General features: G+C 36.4%; 1 long non-coding RNA gene across 1 annotated transcript; it reads left to right on the forward strand.

Annotated features, from left to right (window-relative positions):
- The first annotated feature begins 13,627 nt into the window (after positions 1-13,627).
- Positions 13,628-17,981, forward strand: LOC122425426. Its single transcript, XR_006264844.1, has 3 exons — positions 13,628-13,753; positions 16,936-16,938; positions 17,961-17,981. It is a non-coding gene; the product is annotated as an uncharacterized LOC122425426 (long non-coding RNA).
- The last annotated feature ends 4,977 nt before the right edge of the window (positions 17,982-22,958 follow it).

The raw sequence follows: 22,958 nt of genomic DNA on the forward strand, positions 1-22,958 counted from the left end.
TATATAACATAGTCAGCTGTTGTTAATATTGATGTTGACCTCCCTCACACCATCTGTTGTTCTATTTAATGTTTTACTTGTTGTTCAGACCCTAAGTCATGTCCAATTTTTTGCGAACCTATGAACTGTAGCAAACCAGGCTTCCCTATCTTTCACTATATTCCAGAGTTTGCTCAAACTCATGTCCATCCAGTCAGTGATGCCATTCAACCATCTCATCCTCTGTCACCCCCTTATCCTCACCCTCAATCTATCCCAACATCAGGGTCTTTCCCAAAGAGTCAGCTTTTTGCACCAGGTAGCCAAAGTACTGGAGCTTCAACTTAAATCCTTCTAATGAATATTCAGAGTTTATTTCCTTTAGAATTTAATGGGTCAATCTCCTTGCTGTGCAAGAGACCCTTGAGAGCCTTCTCCAGCATCACAGTTCGAAAGTCTCAATTCTTCTGCTCAGTCTTCTTTATGGTCCAACTCTCACATCCATAGATGACTACTGGAAAAACCATAGTTTTGACTATGTGGACCTTTATTGGCAAAGTGATATCTTTGCTTTTTAATGCACTGTCTATATTGTCATGGCTTTTCTTCTGAGGAACAAATGTCTTTTCATTTCATGGCTGCAGCCACCATCCACAGTGATTTTGGAGCTCAAGCAAATGAAATATGACATGGTTTCCACTTTTTTTTTTTTACCATCTATTTGCCATGTAGTGATGCAACCAGATGCCATGCTCTTTGTTTTTTGAATGTTGAGTTTCAAGATAGTTTTTTCACTCTCCTCTTTCACCTTCATCAAGAGGCTCCTTAGTGCTTCTTCATTTTCTGCCATTAAAGGGGTATCATCTGCATATCTGATATTACTTCAGGCAATCTTGATTCTAGCTTGTGAGTCATCAAGTCCAGCATTCTATATGGTGTACTCTGCATATAACTTAAATAAGCAGGGTGACAATATACAGCTTTGACATATTTCTTTCTCAGTTTTAAACCAGCCTGTTGTTCTGTGTCCAATTATAATTGTTGCTTCTTGTCCTGCATACAGGTTTCTCAGTAGGCAGGTAAGGTAATCTGGTATTTCCATCTCTTTAAGAATATTCCACAGTTAGAGACACGTGTACCCCAATGATCATCTAAGCACTATTTACAATAGCTAGGAAATGGAAGCAACCTAGATGTCCATTGCCAGATGAATGGATAAGAAAGCTGTGGTACATATACATAATGGAATATTACTCAGCTATTAAAAAGAACACATTTGAATCAATTTTAATGATGTGGATGAAACTGGATCTTATTATACAGAGTGAAGTAACTCAGAGAGAAAAATACCAATACAGTATATTAGCACATATATATGGAATTTAGAAAGACATTCACAACGACCCTACATGCAAGACAGCAAAAGGACAAAGATATAAAGAACGAACTTTTGGACTCTGTGGGAGAAGGCAAAGGTGGAATGATTTAAGAAAATAGCATTGAAACATGTATATTATCATATGTGAAATAGATCACCAGTCCAAGTATGATGTATGAAACTGGGCACTCAAAACCAGTGCACTGGGACAACCCAGAGGGATGGGATGGGGAGGGAAGTGTGAGGGGGGCTCAGGATGGGGAGCACATGTACACTCATGGTTGATTCATGTCGATATATGGCAAAAACCACCACAGTATTGTAAAGTAATTAGCCTCCAATTAAAATGAATAATTAAAGAAAATAATATTCCACAGTTTGTTGTGATCCAAACAGTCAAAGGCTTTTGCTTAATCAATGAAGCAGGAGCAAATATTTTTGGAATTCTCTTGCTTTTTCTATGATCTTGAGGGTGTTGACAATTTGATGTCTGACTCCTCTGCCTTTTCTAAATCCAATTTGTACATCTGGAATTTCTCAATTCACATACTGCTGAAGTCTAGCTTGAAGAATTTTGAGGATAATCTTGCTAGAATATGCAATGAGTGCAATTGTACAGTAATTTGTATATCCTTTGGCATTGCCTTTATTTGGGACTGGAATGAAAACTGACCTTTTCCAGTCCTGTGGCCACTGCTGAGTTTTCCAAATTTGCTGGCATATTGAGTGTAGCACTTTAACAGCATCATCTTTCAGCATTTGAAATAGCTCAGCTGGAATTCCATCACTGTTCTCAAGGGATGTATGTGAGAAAGACAAGAGTGACATGTTCAAGGACACTTTTCATGGCCAACAGCTGTCCTTCCTCTATGCTTTTTCACATTTCACTATCATTGATCTTCAGAGGGCCTTGTTCTGTGCATTGGCTACTGCATCAACATTATCATCATCATCACTCTTATGATTATTTCATTTTGTTTTACTTTATTTTCTCAGTATCTCTCAAAAACACATGTTCCCCGAAGTGTGGCCACGTTGTTTGATGAAGCTTAGGTATTCTACATGTCCATAGAACATCATGGATTCTGTCTCATATCTTCCCTCCAAAGTAAATCTAAGTTATCAGAACACAAATCTATATGAGTCATGTAGATATTGACTCTCTCTACCCCTCAGTACACACATACATTTCAGGTTAAGTCACTGGCTCAGCATATACAGTTACCCAGTATCAAATTTGAGACAGATCTGAAAGCCTCAATGCTCCCAGAATATCATCTGCCTTCCTAGAACCCCTCCTCTGTGCTGCCTTATCTGAATCTTCCTCCCAGCAATGGTTCAGGCCTTCACTGATCTTTAATCTCATAAATGTTCTTGCCCTGGTCCTATCTCCCATTGTCTTATGGTCTTTCTTTCAGTAGGGATTAAATTGATTAACTAATCAGTAAATGATATTAATGTCTAATAATATATTTGCTTTTTATAAAAGACATTAATATTTTAATTAACAGAGGTATCTAATGATAAGCATTCTGTAATTTTGAAATACCAACAGAATGAATTCAAATAGAGAATCATCTGACTGCTCTCAAATTATGACCGTACCTGACTAAGCATGTGTTACAGAGTCGTAGGAAAAAAAAGTGCCAGAATCTCTTAGAGACTTCTGACTCTATGCAATACTTGCTTAATAAGGGAGAACTTTTTATTCAGCATACCGTTCAGGCCCCAAGTACATACTGCCTAATGAAGTATGGCCTTCCCACCATCTCAAAATACAAAGATTCAGATATTTGGAAATCAAGTTTGAAAAAACTACTAATTTGTGATTCATATTCCTGCAGCCTTGTTGTGGGCAATCTGAGTTCTTAGAGCATTTTCTTTTTTTCTTTTTTTTTTATTAAAAAGTAACTGTGGCCAACTCATGTTGATGTATCATGAAAATCATCATAATATTGTAAAGTAATTATCCTCCAACTAAAATAAATAAATTCATTTTTTAAAAGAAAAACAACAACAACAACAACAACTTGTGCACCCATGGCTGATTCATGTCAATGTATGGCAAAAACCACTACAATATTGTAAAGTAATTAGCCTCCAATTAAAATAAATAAATTAAAGAAATAAAAATAAAAGGAAAAAAATCCTAAGGACTTTAAGAGTACTTGGAGGAAAAAAAATTGGGAAAACATGAATCAATTTTTTGAAGTTCAGTAAAATAATACTTTATTCTTTCACTTACCTTTGACTAGGACTGAGATCCAAGTGTTCTTGAATACACACAATGGTTCACAACCTTGATAAACACAAATTACATTTCATTGTGGTACAATGAAATGGAATTGTCTGGATTCTCTTCACATTCCTTTGGTTTTATTTAGCCTGTTCCATCTTAAGATAAAAATATAATAAGATGGCAATTATCTACTGAATGGTGAATGGTAGATAACCAGATAGAGGAAATGGTAACAATGGAGGTAACAGATCTATATAGCAGTGTGTAATTTCAAACTGAACATGGGAATTGTACTGCTGTGCTTTCAAAATGCATTCAGTTCAAACAGTGTCCTCAGGAGCTATACAACTGTAAATAAAAGCAAACTGGAGTGATTTAATCATTTAAAGCTTATTTTCACATAATTCTTTTCTTTATGACATATAGACAGCTAAAAGATATATCAAAGCTCACCATGGAGCCATCTCTGAGCAAAGCAACTCATGTTGATCCCTAACCACTTTGACACTCTGGAGGATTTCATGCTTGCATCGCTAAGAGAAATGAGTTATGACATAGTTTCTATATTTTCGCAAGGCCTAGAACAGTTCTGGAAATAGTCACTGTTCTTCACTTACATCTAAGTGCCCCGACACTTACATCTAAGTCCTTTGACACAAATACTTCTTGGGGCTATCAAATGCTCAAGGAGATTGGGTCACTAAGAAGTTAATGTTTTGACCAAAAATAAATTAAGTGTATATCAGAAACAGAGCTGATTAATCAGTTCATATATCTGCTTTCTCTTTGCTTGTTTTCCCATCACTTGTTAACGCCTTTCGTCCAAACACTCAAGTACTTCAGGGCTTCTCTCAACGCTCAGTTGGTAAAGAATCTGCCTGCAATTCAGGAGGCCCCAGTTCAATTCCTGTGTCGGGAAGATCCACTGGAGAAGGGATAGGCTACCCACTCCGTATTCATTGGCTTCCCTTGTGGCTCAGCTGGTAAATAATCTGCCTGCAATGTGGGAGACCTGGATTTGATCCCTGGGTTGGGAAGGCCCCTTGGAGAAGGGAAAGACTGCCCACTCCAGTATGCTGGCCTGAAGAATTCCATGGACTGTATAGTCCATGGGGTCACAAAGTGTTGGACACAACTGACTGACTTTCACTTTCAAAAGCTTCAATGTGTTTCCTCTCAAAAAATTAGAAAAATTGTCCTAAACAAGGTGAATTGGGGAAGCATATACTTCCCTGGCAGCTTAGACAGTAAAGAATCTGCAGCAATGCTGGAAACCTGGGTTAGATCCCTAGTTTGGAAGGTTCCCCTGGAGGATTGGGAACATCCCCTGAAGGAGGGCATGGCAACCCACTCCAGTATTCTTGCCTAAGGAATCCCCGTGGACAGAGGAGCCTGGCCAGGCTACAGTCCAGGGGGTCTCAAAGAGTCGGACATGACTGAGCGACTAAGCACGCAGCACACATAGTCCAAGTAATCAGAAATACAGGATCCCTAGAGCAGGTGACTAGAGTGACGCAGAATAAGTCTCACTTCCAAAAAATGAAAAGACAGCCTCACTCAAGTCATGATGATATAGACCTTCTATGTTTTATTATTTGTAATTCAGAAATATCCTATTATTATGATTTTGTTAACAGAGAAGAGCCATATATCATTAAGAAATACATTAGTAGTCATTTATCCATCATACCATATTTAAATAGAATAAAACTTTGTGGGTAATGGGGCTTTCCTGGTGGCTCAGATGGTAAAGAATCTTCCTGTAGTGCAAGAGACCCAGGTTCAATCCTTGGGTTGGGAGGATCCCCTGGAGAAGGGAATGGCAACTCACTCTGGAATTCTTGCCTGAAGAATGCCATGAACAAAGGATCCTGGTGAGCTACAGGGGGGTCACAAACAGTCAAACACAACTGAACAACCAACACTTTCACTATCTATGAGTAAAGGGAAAACTACTTTTGGAAGAAATCAAATTGAACAAGAAAATCTTAGTTAAGGAGAAAAACAAAGTTAGGAAGAACAGAGACGCTGTATGTTTTCCATTTTGATAATATCATTGCTGAATATTTTGTCTGGTGTACTGCAAGTATTAAATAAATTCTTATTCAATAAGTGAATAAATTACTGCATAAAGCATAAAATATTAGATGTCTAGGAATTGTTGCACTCAACAAGGAAAATAAGGTATTGAAGAAGAAATGGAAAAAAGTTTTAGTAGCTTCATAATTTTATCTGGAGCAAGAATTTATTTCAAATAATGTTTAAAATGCAGGGATTCTTGTATACCTGCAAACAATTTATTCAGGTTCACATTTTGTTCTATTACCAAGAGTTAACAAAAAGTAACTTTTTCTGGAGTTTCTAGTATCAATTTTTTATAGTATAGAATGTTTCAAAATGCATGTCTTTGTATGGTTATGCTAAGTAGGCAATTGCATATTTTGTTTTCCAACAGCCATGGCCAGTTCATTGTATTCCAGAACACCCAGCACACAGAAAGAAACCATTTGGATATGACAGCATAAAGATATATTATAACCAAATTTGCTGGAGAATATGTAATTTTTTTTTAATAATGGAATTTTAAGTATGTAACTCAAATTGAAACTTTCCTGTGTTCTTTCCCTTTGATGTGTAAATGTATTTAGTGCAATAGAAATCAATATTTGTGTTTCCTTTGTTCCTTTTGAATCAAGCCTAGTTTTGAATACAGGACGGGTGCCGATGCTCCTGGGTGTATGAGCTTGTCCTCCTCTGTAGAGTAAGTGTGAGTTGCAGAACTGCAGGACACAGTCCTCAAAGCAACCCTGGCCGACAAGGGGCCTCCTTTTTCATGGAGATCCTCCCTGTAAAATGTATTAGCTGTGACACTACCTAAAGAAACATTTCAGTCTGTGGTCATTGCACTTTTTTAAATATTTGAAATTTTATAATATTATTATAATTGCTAGGGGAATTGAGTTCTAGATTTCACTAGGTAAAGTCAATATGTCTTCTGGAATTAGTATATTTGGTTGATTTTACTGCAGCTTCCCTTACTTGAGATTCTTTTCAACTTAATCCCCAATAAAACTTGGTTTAATTCAATAGCTCTTAACCTGGGTGATATTGCCCTCACCCCCTTCAGGGCACATGGCAATGTCTAGGGACATTTTTGGATGTTACGAGGTAGGGAAGAGTGAAACTGGCATCTAGTGGATAGAGCCCAGGGATAGTTAAATTCCTTTATTGCATCATGTACAGGACAGCATCTCCCCACCCCAACAAAGACTAATGCAACCCAAAATGTCAATAGTGCCATGGTTTAGAAGCACTAGGTTATCCTATTTGTCCAAATAATCCAAGTTTCAGGAGCCTTTTTGTTGTTGTTGTTTTAATCTCTGTTCTATGTTTCTTTCATCTTTGCTTTCAATCATAAAGCAAACATTATTTGAATAAGTCTCAGGAACTAGGCGCTAAACTAGGAGATAAAGCATTTGATGTGTGTGTAAGAGAGAGAGAAGAGGAGGTAGGATGGAATGACCATTGACTTCATGGATCTTCTGGGCTAGTGTACTGACCACACTATATGTCGTTAGCCTACCAATCTACCATTCTAATACTTTATTTCAACCTTTCAAGTACTTGCTGTGTTCTAGTACATCTGGGTCTACTAACCTTACTCCTCTTCCCTACTACCATAGGAGCATTGATCCCATGGGACTTTGCATTGCCTGCCTGTCAGCCCCACCAATCCAAATCTTTCATACAAAAACCAGTCATATCCTTTATTAATACTTATTTTGAACAATTATAGCATTTGTTTTCCCATATGAATTTCTTACTTTTCTGGTGTTCTTTTATGCATATAAATTTTATCTCACCAATTAGACTGTGGGCTTCCCAGGTAAAGAATCCACCCGCCAATGCAGGAGACACAGAGATGCAGGTTCAACTCTTGAGTTGAAAAAATCCCCTGGAGGAAGAAATGGCAAGCCACTCCAGTATTCTTTCCTGGAAAATTCCATGGACAGAGGAGTATGGCAGGCTACAGTCCACAGGGCACAAAGAGTTGGACATGACTGAAGTGACTTAGTACCAATTAAATTGTAAGATTTTGCAAATGGTCACCATGATTAATGATGTTTGCAACACTTGGACTCTTGAGAGTCCCTTGGACAGCAAGGAGATCAAACCAGTCAATCCTAAAGCCATGAATATTCATTGGAAGTACTGAGGCTGAAGCTGAAGCTTCAATACTTTGTCCACCTAATGTGAAGAGCCGACTTACTGGGAAAGACCTTGATGCTGGCAAAGACTGAAGGCAGGAGGAAAAGTGAACAGAGGGTGAGATGGTTGGATGGCATCACCAACTCAGTGGACATGAGTTTGGGCAAACTCTGAGAGATGGTGAAGGACAGGGAAGCCCGGAGTGCTGCAGTCCACAGGGTTGCAAAGAGTTGGACACAACTGAGTGACTGAAAACAACAGCAAACGCTTAGACTAGCTGGCATTTTGTTTTGAATAAGTCCAAGGGTTTATTAATTTTATAAAAATAATTCAAACTATAATTTATAGAGGACTTGCTAAGTCCAAACTGTGCAGAAGCTTTACATACACTGTTCTATTTAATAATTATGACAATATTGTGAGACAGGACTCCCATTTAATGGATGAGGACATTGAAGCATGAAGATATATAATCTTTGATATGACTTTGATCATACAAAGATGTGAACTTAGTTCTGTCTAATCACAAAGCCAAGTTATAAATGTGTTACTTTTAATAGCAGCAACAGCAAAGACAGCTGTTATGATAGGCTGATAATTACTTTCAAAGATATCAAAATATGGCCCGTGGCGCGGGGGCAGGGGTGCGGGCGCCCTCCCCGCGCCGCCGGGCCCAAAAAAAAAAAAAAAAAGAAAAAAAAAAAAAAGATATCAAAATATAATTTTTGCAACCTGTACATGTTACCTCATTTGGAAAAAAAAAAATCATTGCATATGTTATTAAGCAAAAGGTCTTGAGATCAATAAATTGTATTGGTTTATTTGAGTGTACCCTAAATGCAACCACAAGGGTCCTTATAAGAGACAAGCACATAGAGGTTTGACACATAGGCAGAAGGGGAGAGGCAGTGGAACCACTGTTCCTAGTATCCAGGCACATGCTTGGAAAGCTAGGGACTGCCAAAAGCTGGAAGAGGAAAGGAAAACTTTCTCTCCTAGAAATCCCAGAGCATGTGTGCTCTGCTAACACCTTGATGTTGTACCAATGATACAGGCTTTTGGTCTCCACAGTAGTAAAAGGGGAACATTTTTATGCTGTTATAAGCCACCAAGTTTTTGGTTATTTATTATAGCAGCCACAGGAAATATAGATGTCATCTATTATGTGCTCATTTTTTTTCAGTCGAACAGGATCATAGGAATAAATGAAGTCTAAGACCCAAGATGCAAGTTCTCATAAGATCTAGGAAAGTTAGTAAAATCCATGAATTTTTGATACTGTACTTATTGTTCCATTCTTTTAACTTCAAAAGTCAGTAAAGCCTCCTAAATACATGGGTTTCCTTTTTCCAGTAGTATTATTTTTCCCTATCTTTTGAACTAATTCAGTGTCCATAACATAGGATGCTTTATGCCCCTTTTACCCTTGTCCCTTAAGCAAGACTTCTTTTTACTGTACCTTAATTTTTTTTTAAATTTAATTATATCATGCTTATTTGTCATACAAGCACTATTAATTCTAAGTTTCAGTAACATAAACAATTAACATATTTACTGGCCACAAACCATAAGCAAGGGCATGTTCAACCTCCTTTTTTAAGCCAAGCGTATTTGGGCTTTACCCCTGAGAATCTTATAATTTGCTTGGGGAAACACAAGATAAGCATACAGAAGAAATATTTTAGTTAAAATTTAAGACCACTGTGGAAGAGACTGTGTGATTAGTTAACAAATGATTCATACAGGCCAAAAGTGGAGTCGCTTTCAGAGGAAGATCAGTGATGCACAGTGTAGCTCTTCAGAGCCTTTCCTCAAGTAGAATTCTAAATTATCTGTCTTCAAATGGCAACATCCCTAAATGCTGGATAATTACGACCTTCTGGCCATTTTAATACATGCTTGTATCCTCCAGTTTTGAGAAGCACTTGGCTTCTATAAAGAATTCCACTCTGAAGCCTCATGTTACCTGACACAAACTCAACCAGAGCTCAGCCCTTTAAATAATTGCCTCTTCAAGTTCAATTCAGGACCGTGGACATATGTGTGTGTATATATATATGTATATTTCTTTTTCCCCCTCATTTCCCTTTACCCAATATGTTTAGTCACATACCTTAAAGAAGACTTTCAAAAAATGAGAATTTAATATAATTAAATGATGACAACATATCTTGTCAGTAAGCGCACAGAACAGTTTGGTGACCCATTTGTTTCCATACAGAATTAGAAGTAGCAAATCCTTCTCACAAGAGCTGAGTCTTTGTGATAAAGGAGGATTCATTAAGAATTATCTAACCATGCTCATAAAGGAAGCCATGCAGTGGTACAACTTAAGAGAAAAAGGTTTTAACAGACCAGCTAGCGTCTTAAGAAAAAAAAAAAAAATTTCCTCTGGAGCAAAAAGAATGAGGAAGTAGCTACACTTCAGTGAGATCTTGAAGAAACCAGCTAGAATTTCAATAGCATTTTTCTGAATAGGAATCGGTGGTCTCTCACACTGGTGTTTACCCCATCGTTTAGGCATGAAAGCTACCTTTCTGAGGTAGCCATGTGAAGGAGAAAGAGAGATAGGCCAGGAGAGCACAAAGGAGCAACAGGAAACCCTTTAACGACAGAATAAAACACTCCGTTGACTGGCTAAAAGGAGGAGGCGTGTCAGGTGAGTAGAAAGGGCAAGGGGATACATGGCTATAGGATGAAATAGTCAAATGACTTCCATCTATGCCTTGCTCCTTCATCTCTCCGGGGTTTTGTAGCTGCCCTAATCATAATCTATGCTGTTGTCACCATTACTGCCCCAGACTATAGATGCAGGTAGTTCCCTGCCTATTTGGTCCCATGGTTGTGATAATGAGTTTCTACAGCTCTTACAAAACTTAATACAGATTTATGTATTGTTTTCAGTACCAAACTCCTGTTTTTTTGTGTTTTTTTTTTTAAGATTAGGTGTCATTTGATCATTTAAAATTGCATCTCAAAAGGTTATCTTGTCAAAATTGTACTAAAATTAAGTACTAAAATTAAAAATGTACTAAAATTAAGTTCATAGAGCACTGAGAGATTTTACAATCTCTTAGAGGGGAGGGAAACAAAGACTGATGCTTTTAACATAATAGTCAGGTACAGTTGATAAATTATTTTATGATTTAATTATATCAGACTTTATATATTAGTACTTAATTTAAATCTCTTAACTTACATCTTGTTATTTTATGAGATGCAAGTCTTTTTATATCAATAGAAGGGTTGAAAAGTTGAAAAAGAAGATAGAATGGACTTTGTGGTAAAAATGGAAATGAGTAAAAGAAGTAAGAAATACTTATTTGTGTATAAGTGAGATATAATCAATACACCATAAGATGAACATATTAAAAGAGCATAAGTTATTTAGGTTTGAGATATGTACACACTAGTGAAACAACCATGATTAATATTGTGAATACATCTGTAATTTCCCAAAGATTAACTTTCCCCTTTTGGTACTGCCTCCTAATTGTCTCCAGGAAACTATGGGTCTGCTTTCTGTCACTATAGATTGGATTGCATTTACTAGATCTTTATTTTTGAGTGGAATTATATAGTATATATTCAAATATCTATTACTATATTTACCCACATGTTATGAATCAATAGTACCTGATATTTTACTGCTGAATACTTTACATTATATTTATTCAATTTGTTTATCCATTTACTTATTTGGATTATTCCCAGATTTTGTCTATTATAAATAGAGCCACAGTGAACATACCTGTACAAGTCTTAATATGAACTACCCCAATATGGAGGTATAAATGTTTAGTAATGAGTAGAATATTTGATAATATGGTAAGCATGTGTTTAGCCTTTCAAAAAAATAAATAAATAAGTAAAGGCTGTTTCCAAAGCAGTCAATCTGATTCTTCTATATCGTTACCAATATTTGGCATTATTGGTATCTTCAATTTTAGACATTTTAATAGTGTGCAGTGGTATCTGGTAGTAATTTTTAAATTAGATTTTCCTGGTGACTAACTATATTTTACATATTTTCACATACTTATTTTCCATTCAAATATCTGTTCAAATACTTTGCATGTTAAAAATTCTCCCTTATGAGCTTTGAGCATTCTTTCTATACTTAGGACACAAATTTGTTATTAGATATTTGTTTTACAAACTTATTTGTCTCTAGTGATGGCTTGTTCTTTAATTCTGTCAGTGTCTTTTGATGAAAATAATGTTTAATATTGATAAAGTACAGTTTTTTATTTTTAATCAATCATGTTTTTAACTAAGAACACTTTGACCAATTCAAGGTTACAAAGATTCCTCCTACTTTCTTCATCAAGTTTCTTGATGATAAATTTGTAATCCATTTTGTATTAATTTTAATATATGGATCAAAATTTTTGTTTTGCTTTGTTTCTTTGCTTTCTTTTTGTGATTGTGTGTCTGTGTGTATGTATGAATATAAAGCTGTTCCAGTGTTGTTTGCTAAGAAAACAATCCTTCCCTCATTAAATTATCTTAGTAACTTCAGCAAAAATAAACTTAGAGTAAGGCGAAAGATTATTTAAACTTCAGAAGGAAAAACTAGGCCAATTGTTTATGAATTCTTTGCATTCATAAAGATGAGAAGATACAAGATGAGAGTGTTCTGATGCAATTATTAGTATTTATGTCATGACCTATTGCTAACCACATAAGATCTAAACTTCATCTCACATGAATCTCATTTTATACCCTGATATTACTTGAAGAGTTAGAACGTGGATAGTAAAGCTGCAGTGATACAGGTAAATTAATAGTATACATCTTCAATCAAGTTGGCCCACAAATCCAAACATTGTTGAATTGACTATTAATGTATAGTTAGTTTATACAATACTTAGGGTTTTTTATTTTGAGTTTGAAGTGCTTTACTGGACATCCTCTATTTCCTCCCCACCCCCGCTGGTCTTATTGTCTGTTCTTCTCACTCTGCAGTGTTTAGGGAAGATAACCTGTACTGAATTGGTCAACTGCTCTCTCTTATCCTCTGGTTTCTGGTTGTTTTGTACAATTGGAGGAATTAACAGAAGACTAGAATGATTGAGCAGAGATGAGTAAGGGGATATATTTTCCAGCTTCATTTCTGAAGGGCCACAGGCATATAGTAGCTGCATTTCTTATCCAAAAGTGACCACCTCCTGTGTGATGTACCACTGCATCAGTGTCGCTCTCTTGGGTCTCATAACTTCTCCCTCATTTGCACATTAAGCTTAAAGTTACCCTTGCTACCTATAGGAAGCTGCCCTATCTCATGCCATTTTTCTCTTAATCCTTATCACACCTTTAAAAATTGTCTTTAAAAATCTTTTTAATAACCTTTTTTTGAGTTGAAGGAACCCTAACTAAAGCAAACAAACAAAGCTAGTTGAAGTGACAGAATTTCTGCTGAGGTATTGAAAAAAATCTTAAGCTGATGCTAGTAAAGTGCTGCATTCAATATGTCAGCAAATTTGGAAAACTCAGCAGTGACCACAGAACTGGAAAAGATCAGCTTTCATTCCAACTTCAAAGAAGGGCAATGTCCCAAAATATTCAAACTACCATACAATTGCACTCATTTCACATGCTAGTAGCACTTTCCAGGTGGCACTACTGGTAAAGAACCCACCTGCCGATGCAGGAGACATAGGTTCCAGCCCTGAGTCAGGAAGATCTCCTGGAGGAGGACATGGTAAAACACTCAAATATTCTTTCTTGAATAATCCCATGGACAGAAGAGCCTGGCTGGCTACAGTCCATAGGGTCACAAAGAGCCAACATGACTGAAGGGACTTAGTACGCATGCACACATATGATAGTAAGGTTATGCTCGTAAACCTTAAAGCTAGGCTTCAGCAGTGCATGAACTGAGAACTTCCAGATGTACAAACTGGGTTTAGAAAACGCAGAGGAACAAGAGATTAAATTGACAACATGTTCAGATCAAAGCAAAGAGAAAGCAAGGGAGTTCCAAAATAAACATCCACTTCTGCTTCATTGACTAAGCAAAAGCCTTTGACTGTGTGGATCACAACAAACTGTGGAAAATTCCAAAAGAAATGGGAGTACTGGACCACTTCACCTGTCTACCAAGAAACCTGTATTTGAGTCAAGAAGTAACAGACATGGAATTATTGACAGGTTCTAAATTGAGAAAGGAGTACGTCAAGGCTGTAGATCGTCACCCTGCTTATTTAACTTATATGCAGAGTACATCATGCAAAATGCCTGGCTGGAAGAATCACAAGCTGGAATCAAGATTGCCTGGAGAAATATCAACAACCTCAGATATGCAGATTATACCATTTTAATGGCAGAAAGTGAAGAAAAATTAAAAGGCCTCTTGATGAGGGTGAAAGAAGAGAGTGAAAAAGTTGGCTTGAAATTCAACATTCAAAAAACTAAGATAATAGCACCCAGTTCCATCACTTCAAAGCAAGTTGAAGGGGGAGAAGTGGAAACTGACAAATTTTATTTTCTTGGACTCCAAAATAACTGCAGATGGTGACCAAAGCCATAAAATTAAAACACATTTGCTTCTTGGGAGGAAAGCTATGACAAACCTAGGCAGGATATTAAAAAGCAGAGACATTACTTTGCTGACAAAAGCCTCTTTAGTCAAAGCTATGGTTTTTCCAGTAGTTGTATGGATGTGAGATTTGGACCATAAAGAAGTCTGAGTGCCAAAGAACTGATACTTTTGAATTATGGTTCTAGAGAAGACTCTTGAGAGTCCCTTGGACTGCAAGGAGATCAAACCAGTCAATCCTAAAGGAAATCAGCCCTCATTATTCATTGGAAATACTGATACTGATATTGAAGCTGAAGCTCCAATATTTTGACCCCGTGATGCAAAAGGCTGACTCCTTGGAAAAGACCCTGATGCTGGGAAAGATTGAAAGCAAAAGAAGAAAGGGAAGGCAGAAGATGAGATGGTGAGATAGCATCACCAACTCACTGGACCTGAATTTGAGCAAAGTCTGGGAGTTAGTGAATGACAGAGGAGCCTGGTGTGCTGCAGTCCCTGTGGTCACAAAGATTTGGACATGGAATTAGTGACTGAACAACCATCACCAGAACAGGTATTAAATAATTTTCTTCTTTTTGCTGGTTCTTTGGTCAGTCATTAAGTCATATTTCATAATGGATAATTAAATAATGGAATTATAGCATAAATAATAGTATTTTAATAACATAAAATCCTGGTTCTAATACTATACTTACATAAGATATTATCACTGGAGAAAGTGAGGGGAAGTTAATTACTTAGGAGCTGTACTTTTTTTTTTTTAATGTCTTGTGAGTATTGAATATCTCAAAATAAAAAGTATTAATGTAAAAAAGTCAAAAAGAAAGAACTATACAGTTATCTTCTCACATGTGACTGCATTAAAACTTCACATGTTTAAAGTGGATCTGTACTACTTCTTGATATTTACAGGTACAATTTTACCTTACTAAAGGCTACTTTGATAAGTCCAGAAGAAGATTTTAGAAGTAAATTAAAATCCTTTCCTTATTTACTAAACTGTTTAAATCCTATTCATTTATAAATATATATATATTTATAAATGTATATATAAACTATATACATTTTCTCCTGTCTTTATTACTCTTATATATAATATTCTTATCTATAGGGTTGCAAAGTGTTGGACACGACTTAGTGACTGAACAACAACAACACAATATTCATTCCTATTTTTAAAAATTTCATAGCCTGCACACTTTCACTCATATATTATAGTAAAGAACCACATATCTACCCATACATCTCTTTGCCATCCTTCAAGGATCAACTTAACGACCACTTTTAACAAGTTTTCCAGAGTATGCATTTACTATTTCAGTGGATTCGGTTCAGGTTAGAATCAAATGTAGTTGAAAAGAATCATCTGCTTTGTTCCCGTGTATTTTGCAGACAGAGTAAGGCTATTGAGGAAAAATATCATGCCTTTTACTTCTTTTGTAGAACAGCTTTGGGCTCCTTTTAAAGTGAAGTCAATTCGATTTTTGAATGGAGTGTATACCTGTGCAAAGCTATAAACCTAGAGTCTCATTTCTATTCTTGTCCTAAATAACTGTGTGATCTTGGGTAACTCATTTTCAGGCCGTTTTGCAAAATGAGCTCATTAAATCAGATTACCTCCAAGGTCTCTTTTAGCTCTGCTATGGTAGTTTTCACTATAAATATTAGGTAGTAACAGAGAAGTTGAATCATATGGCATTTTCTAATATTGAACTCCTCTCTTTCCCTGAAACCATCAAAGAATATTCATCAGTCTACTCTAAGCTGAAAACCCATGGTTTTGATCTTGCATATTTAGAAGTTTATTATGGATAAATAGCCCCAAACTAGTAAGCTTTTTGAAACACTGGAAAACACTAGTAGCTAAACCTCTCGGGTTTGTAAAATTGGGCAGTAAATTGTATGACAAGGAGTTTTCTCCTGAGATTTCTTGTGTTTGCTGCTTCTGGCATGTTGGAATTAGAGTGAGAAAAGCCAGTTTTGTGATAGCTTGTTACTGCTGCTCCCAAGTGGAGTTCAGAAGTGTAGACACAATGACAAAGGTGATGAAAACATAATAACAGCAAAAGAAGAATTTAATCAAATTTTATCAGTTCTCTAAAAGCTCTTAGGTCTAGCTCCACTGGTGCCTTTATTTATTTGTATATTTGCAAAATGGATTATCTCTCCTTGGGGAAGAGGAAGGAGTTTTGTAATTACCAGTTGAAAATGACTAGATCTATACTAGTGAAGCAGAATATGAACTTGTATTTTAAGTGGAGGTAAAAATATACACTAAAAAATGATACCATCAACTTATTTTTGCCAATAGTCTCAGTATCAGATATCAAAACTAATTCTAAATTTTTATTCCTCAACCATGCTCATTAATGTCAATTTTGACTGCTGCTAGGTCACTTCAGTCATGTCCAACTCTGTGCGACCCCATGGACTGCAGCACACCAGGCCTCCCTGTCCATCACCAACTCCCGGAGCTTACTCAAACTCATGTCTGTTGAATCAGTGATGCCATCCAAGCATCCTGTCCTCTGTCATCCTCCTTTCCTCCTGCATTCAATCTTTCCCAGCATCAGGGTCTTTTCAAATGAGTCAGTTCTTCACATCAAGTGGCCAAAGTATTGGAGTTTCAGCTTCAGCATCAGTTCTTCCAAAGAATATTCAGGACTGATTTGCTCTAGGATGGACTGGTTGGATCTCCTTGCAGTGCAAGGGACTCTCAAGAGTCTTCTCCAACACCACAGTCCAGAAGCATCAGTTCTACAGTGCTCAGCTTTCTTTATAGTCCAACTTTCACATCCATACATGACTCCTTTCCTGGAAAAACCATAGCTATGACTAGACAGATCTTTGTTGCAAAGTAATGTCTCTGCTTTTTAATATGCTGGCTAGATTGGTCATAACTTTTCTTCCAAGGAACAAGCATCTTTCAATTTCATGGCTGCAATCACCATCTGCAGTGATTTTGGAGCCCCCCAAAAATAAAGTCTGACACTGTTTCCACTGTTTCCCCATCTATTTGCCACGAAGTGACTAGAGATCTCTTCAAGAAAATTAGAGATACCAAAGGAACATTTCATGCAAAGATGGGTACAATAAAGGACAGAAATCATATGGACCTAACAGAAGCAGAAGATATTAAGAAGAGGTGGCAAGAATACACAGAACTATACAAAAAAAAAAAAAAATCTTCATGACTCAGATAATCATGACAGTATGATCACACACCTAGAGCCAGACATCCTAGAATACGAAGTCAAGGGGCCTTAGGAAGTATCACATTTAACAAAGTAAATGGAGGTGATGGAATTCCAGTTGAGCTATTTAAAATCCTAAAAGATGATGCTGTGAAAGTGCTGACTCAATATGCCAGCAAATTTGAAAACTCAGCAGTGGCCTCAGGACTGGGAAAGGTCAGTTTTCATTCCAATCCCAAAGAAAAGAAATGCCAAAGGATGCTCAAACTGCCACATGATTGCATTCATCTCACACCCTAGTAAAGTAATGCTCAAAATTCTCCAAGCCAGGCTTCAACAGTATGTGAACCATGAACTTCCAGATGTTCAAGCTGGCTTTAGAAAAGACAGAGGAACCAGAGATCAAATTGCCAACATCAGCTGGATCATCGAAAAAGCAAGAGAGTTCCAGAAAAACATCTATTTCTGCTTTATTGACTATGCCAAAGCCTTTGACTGTGTGGATCACAATAAACTGTGGAAAATTCTGAAGGAGATGGGAATACCAGACCACCTGACCTGCCTCTTGAGAAACCTGTATGCAGGTCAGGAAGCAACAGTTAGAACTGGACATGGAACAACAGACTGGTTCCCAATAGGAAAAGGAGTATGTCAAGTCTGTATATTGTCACCCTGCTTATTTAACTTATATGCAGAGTACATCATGAGAAATGCTGGGCTGGAAGAAGCACAAGCTGGAATCAAAATTGCTGGGAGAAATATCAATAACCTCAGATATGCAGATGACACCACCCTTAGGGCAGAAAGTGAAGAAGAACTAAAGAGCCTCTTGATGAAAGACAAAGAGGAAAGTGAAAAAGTTGTTTTAAAACTCAACATTCAGAAAACTGAGATCATGGCATCCGGTCCCATCATTTCATGGCAAATAAATGGGGAAATGGCTTCCCTCAGCTAAGCCCAACAGTAGGTCCTTTCAAGCTTCATCCTCTTTCAATGACCGAGTAAAACAAAATTAGTTCCCTTCCCAGAGCTGCAGTGTCATAGCCCAGTAATGCTATACCTATATCTTCATCTTGACTAAAATCAAAGATAAGATTTTTGCACGCACCTTCCCCCCGCCCCCACCCCCCGCCCCTGCCGCAGAACTGATATTTATCTCTCAGTCCTATTCTCACTCTTTTGTTCCTTGGAGTGTTTCCCAACATAACCCATCTTCAGCTTGCTGTTTTAAGTGTTACTGGCACTAGCTCCCTGCCTCTGTGTTCTATTCACCTGAGAAACCTCCCCTGCCACTTATATTTGTATGTCACCTGAAGAATGGCATTACTGCCATATTCAACCTCCATTACTTTCCTCTCCTGGGTGACAGGAATTTTTTCTTTTTATTTTCTCCAGGACCTGATTAACACCTTTTTCTCTCAATGTCTTTCTCATGCTGATTTTTGTGTCCCATTTTCCTTTGCACTCAAAAAAGAAATTATGATTTTTTAATATCTCAATCAACATGCCCCTATTATAGTTCATCTCTGCTGTGAAGTCATTTCCCAGGGTTATAGTCAATAATTGCATTTGTGCAAGCGTCAATATATAATGTAACATGTTTTACAGCATAATTTGTCCTTTGGTTCACGTATGTGTGTCCTCCAATGAAAATCTCAAACCCTTGAAGGCCGAGACTATGTTTTTCACTTTTTCAATCATTCTCTATCTAGCATGCCATTAGTACTTGGTAAAAAGTCCCAGTGTAGCTTTTAGATATGAAATATTTAAATTATTTATTGCAAGTTGTAGATTTTATTTAGAATGCATAATTCTGTATATTTATCCTTAGTTCATTCAACAAATATTTATTGAGCAACTGACACAGTGTCTTTATGTAGTAAACCTTAAATACATATTTAGGCATAGAGTAATATCCCTAATATGAGTGACTTGTCTGCAAAGTGAATGGAGCCTTTGCAGAAGAAGAGGAAATAAATAATTGATTTTTATGAGAACTTAGTATTTATTCTTCTTACAACCTTCATATATAATAAGCTGTGTTCTTAATAGTATTAATCATGTTGTACATTACATTCCTAGTACTTATATATCTTACACCAAGAAGTGTGCCTTTTAACTACTTTCACTTAATTCCCTCTACTCTCCATCTCTGGTAAACAACAGGTCTGATCTCTTTCTCTATAAATTTGTTTGTTTGGGTTACTTTAAATAAGTAAGTAAGTGTTAATTGCCCAGTCATATCTGAATCTTTGCAACCCCATGGAGCAACCCCAAGGAGCCTGCTAGACTCCTCCATCCATGGGATTTTCCAGACAAGAATACTGGAGTGGGTTGCCATTTCTTTCTCCAGGGGATCTTCCTGGCCCAGGGATCAAATCTGGGTCTCCTGCATTGCAGGCAGACCCTTTACCACCTGAGATACCAGGGAAGCCCTATTTTAAGTAAAATTAACCTAAAACTCTATTTTAGTCCCAGGTGCAGAACATAGTGATTCAATATTTTGATACATTGTAAAATGATCACCTTGATTAGTCTAGTTACTATCCTTCACCATGCAAAGATATCACAGTATTATTTACTACATTCCACATGCTGTGCATTTCATCCCCTTGACTCATTTATTTTCTACCTAGAAGTTTACTCCTCTTACTCTCCCTCAGCTATTTCTTTTCCCTCCATTACTTTTCCTCTGGCAATCACCTGCTATCTATATCTATGGTTCTGTTCTATTTATTCACTTGATTTGTTTTACTAATTCCATTTATATGTGAAACAACAGAAAAATTGTCTATCTCTGTTTGGCTTATTTTACTTAGTAAGATACTGTCCAATTCCATTGTGTATATATATATTTACCACACCTTTACCCATTCATCAATGATGGACATTTTGATTACTTCCATATCTTAATTTTTATGAAAAAGAAATGCTACAATGAACATAGACATTCATATATCTCTTAGATTTAGTTTTTATTTTCCTTAGAAAGTGGAATTTCTGGATTATATGGTAGTTCTCTATTTAGTTTTTGAAGCACCTCCATAGTTTTGCTTTGTTTTTTTTTTCCATAAAAGCTGCACCAAATTACATTCCTACCAACAGTGTACTAGGGTCTCTTTTTTTCCACATCCTAGCCAAAGTTTGTTATTTATTGATTGTCTTTTTTTTTTCTTTTATAATAGTCATTCTTACACATTTGAGGTGATGTCTTATTGTCATTTTGATGTGTATTTCCATGATGACTAGCATTACGAGCATCTTTTCATTGCCTGCTGACCATCTCTATGTCTTTTTTGAAAAAAGAATGTCTATTCATGTTCTCTGCTCGCTTTTCAGTTGGGTTGCTTTTGGTTTGTTTGTTTTTGATGTTGAGTTATATGAGATATTTATATGTTTAGAATATTAGTTCTTTATTGGGTATGCCATTTCCAAATATCTTCACCCATTCAATAGGCAGTCTTTTCATTTGATTGATAGTTTTCTTTGTTGTGGAAAAGCTTTTTAATTTGATGGAGGACCATTGTTTATTTTTTGCTTTTGTTTCTCCTGCCTGAGAAGACATAGTGAAAACATTATTGATTAGACTGATATTAAAAAGTATACTGCCTTTGTTTCCTTCTAAGAGTTTTATGTTTTCAGGTCATACATTTAAGTCTTTAACACATTTTGACTTTATTTTTGTATATGGTATGAGAAATTCATCCAGTTTGATTCTTTTGCCATATAGCTATCCATTTTTCCCAACAACATTTATTAAAGAGACTGTTTTTCCAATTGTATATTTTTGTCTACTTTGTCATAGATTAGCTGTGGTTACATTTCAGGGTTTTCTATTCCATTTCATTGATCTGTTTGCCTGTTTTAGTGAACATACCATACCATTTGTTTACTGTAGATTTGACGCATAGTTTGAAATCAGGGAGGCTGGTATCTCCAATTTTGTTCTTCTTTCTCAAGAATAGTTTGGCTATTCAGGGTCTTTTGTGTTTCTATACAAATTTTAGAATTATTTGTTGAAGTATGAAAAATGCCATTCTTTTTTGACAGAAATTTAATTGATTCTGCAGATTGCTTTTGCAGGATTATATGATAATTTTAATAATATTAATCCTTCCAATTCATGAGTATGGTATATCTTTCCTTTGTGTGTGTATGTGTGTCCTCTTTGATTTCCTTTATTAATGTTTTATAGTTTTATGAGTACAAGTCTTTTGTCTTTGGTTAGGTTTATTCCTAAGTATTTTGCTATTTATTTTTTGTGATTGTAAGTGAAATTTTTTTCTTAAACTGTTTCTGATAGTTTATTGTTAGTATATGGAAATGAAAGAGATTTATGTATATAATTTTATTTTCTATAACTTTAGTGAATTCATTTATTAGTCCTAATTTTTTTAACATCTCTATGATTTTCTATATATAGTAGTATGTCATCTGTAAACAGTGAGAGTTTTATTGTTCCTTTCCAGTTTGGGTTCTTTCTATTTCTTTTTCTGGTCTGATTGTTACGGCTAGGATTCCCACTACTATGTTGAGTAAACGTGGTGAGAGTGAGTATCTTTGTTTAGTTTCTGATTTTAGAGGAAATGATTTCAGCTTCTTACCATTGAACATGATGTTAGTTGTACATTTGTCATGATCTTTATTATGTTGAGGCATGCTGCTTCCATACTCATCTTGTTGAGTTTTTATAATAAATGAATGCTGAATTTTAGCAAAAGATTTTTCTGAATCTATTGAAGATGATCAGAAGATTTTTATTCTTCAACCTGGTAATGTTGTGTAACACATTAATTGATTTACAGTCTGCTGTATTGTTCAGTTGCTCAGTTGTGTCTGACTTTTTGCATCCTCATGAATGGCAGCACACCAGACTCCTCTGCCCTTCACTATCTCCTGGAATTTGCTCAAACTCATATCTATTGAGTTGGTGATGCCATTCAACCATCTTATCCTTTGTTGGTCCCTTCTCCTTCCTTCAATCTTTCCTAGAAACAGGGTCTTTAACAGTGAGGTATTGGAGTTTCAGCTTTAGCATCAGTCCTTCCAATGAGTATTCAGGACTGATTTCCTTTAAGATTGACTGGTTTGGTCTCCTTTCTGTCTAAGGGACTCTCAAGCATCTTTTAACTTCATGGCTGCAGTCACCATCCACAATGATTTTGGAGGCCAAGAAAATAAAGTCTGTCACTGTTTCCATTGTTTTCCCATCTATTTGCCATGAAGTTACAGGACCAGATGTCATGATCTTTGTTTTTGAATGCTGAGTTTTAAGCCAGCTTTTCACTCTCCTGTTTCACCTTCATCAAGAAGCTCTTAAGTTCCTCTTCATTTTCTGCCACTAGAGTGGCATCATCTGCTTATCTGAGGTTATTTACATTTCTCCCAGCGATCTTGCTTCCAGTTTATGCTTCATCC

Source organism: Cervus canadensis, chromosome 23 (genome assembly GCF_019320065.1).
Source record: "Cervus canadensis isolate Bull #8, Minnesota chromosome 23, ASM1932006v1, whole genome shotgun sequence".
NCBI classification, from domain to species: Eukaryota; Metazoa; Chordata; class Mammalia; order Artiodactyla; family Cervidae; genus Cervus; species Cervus canadensis.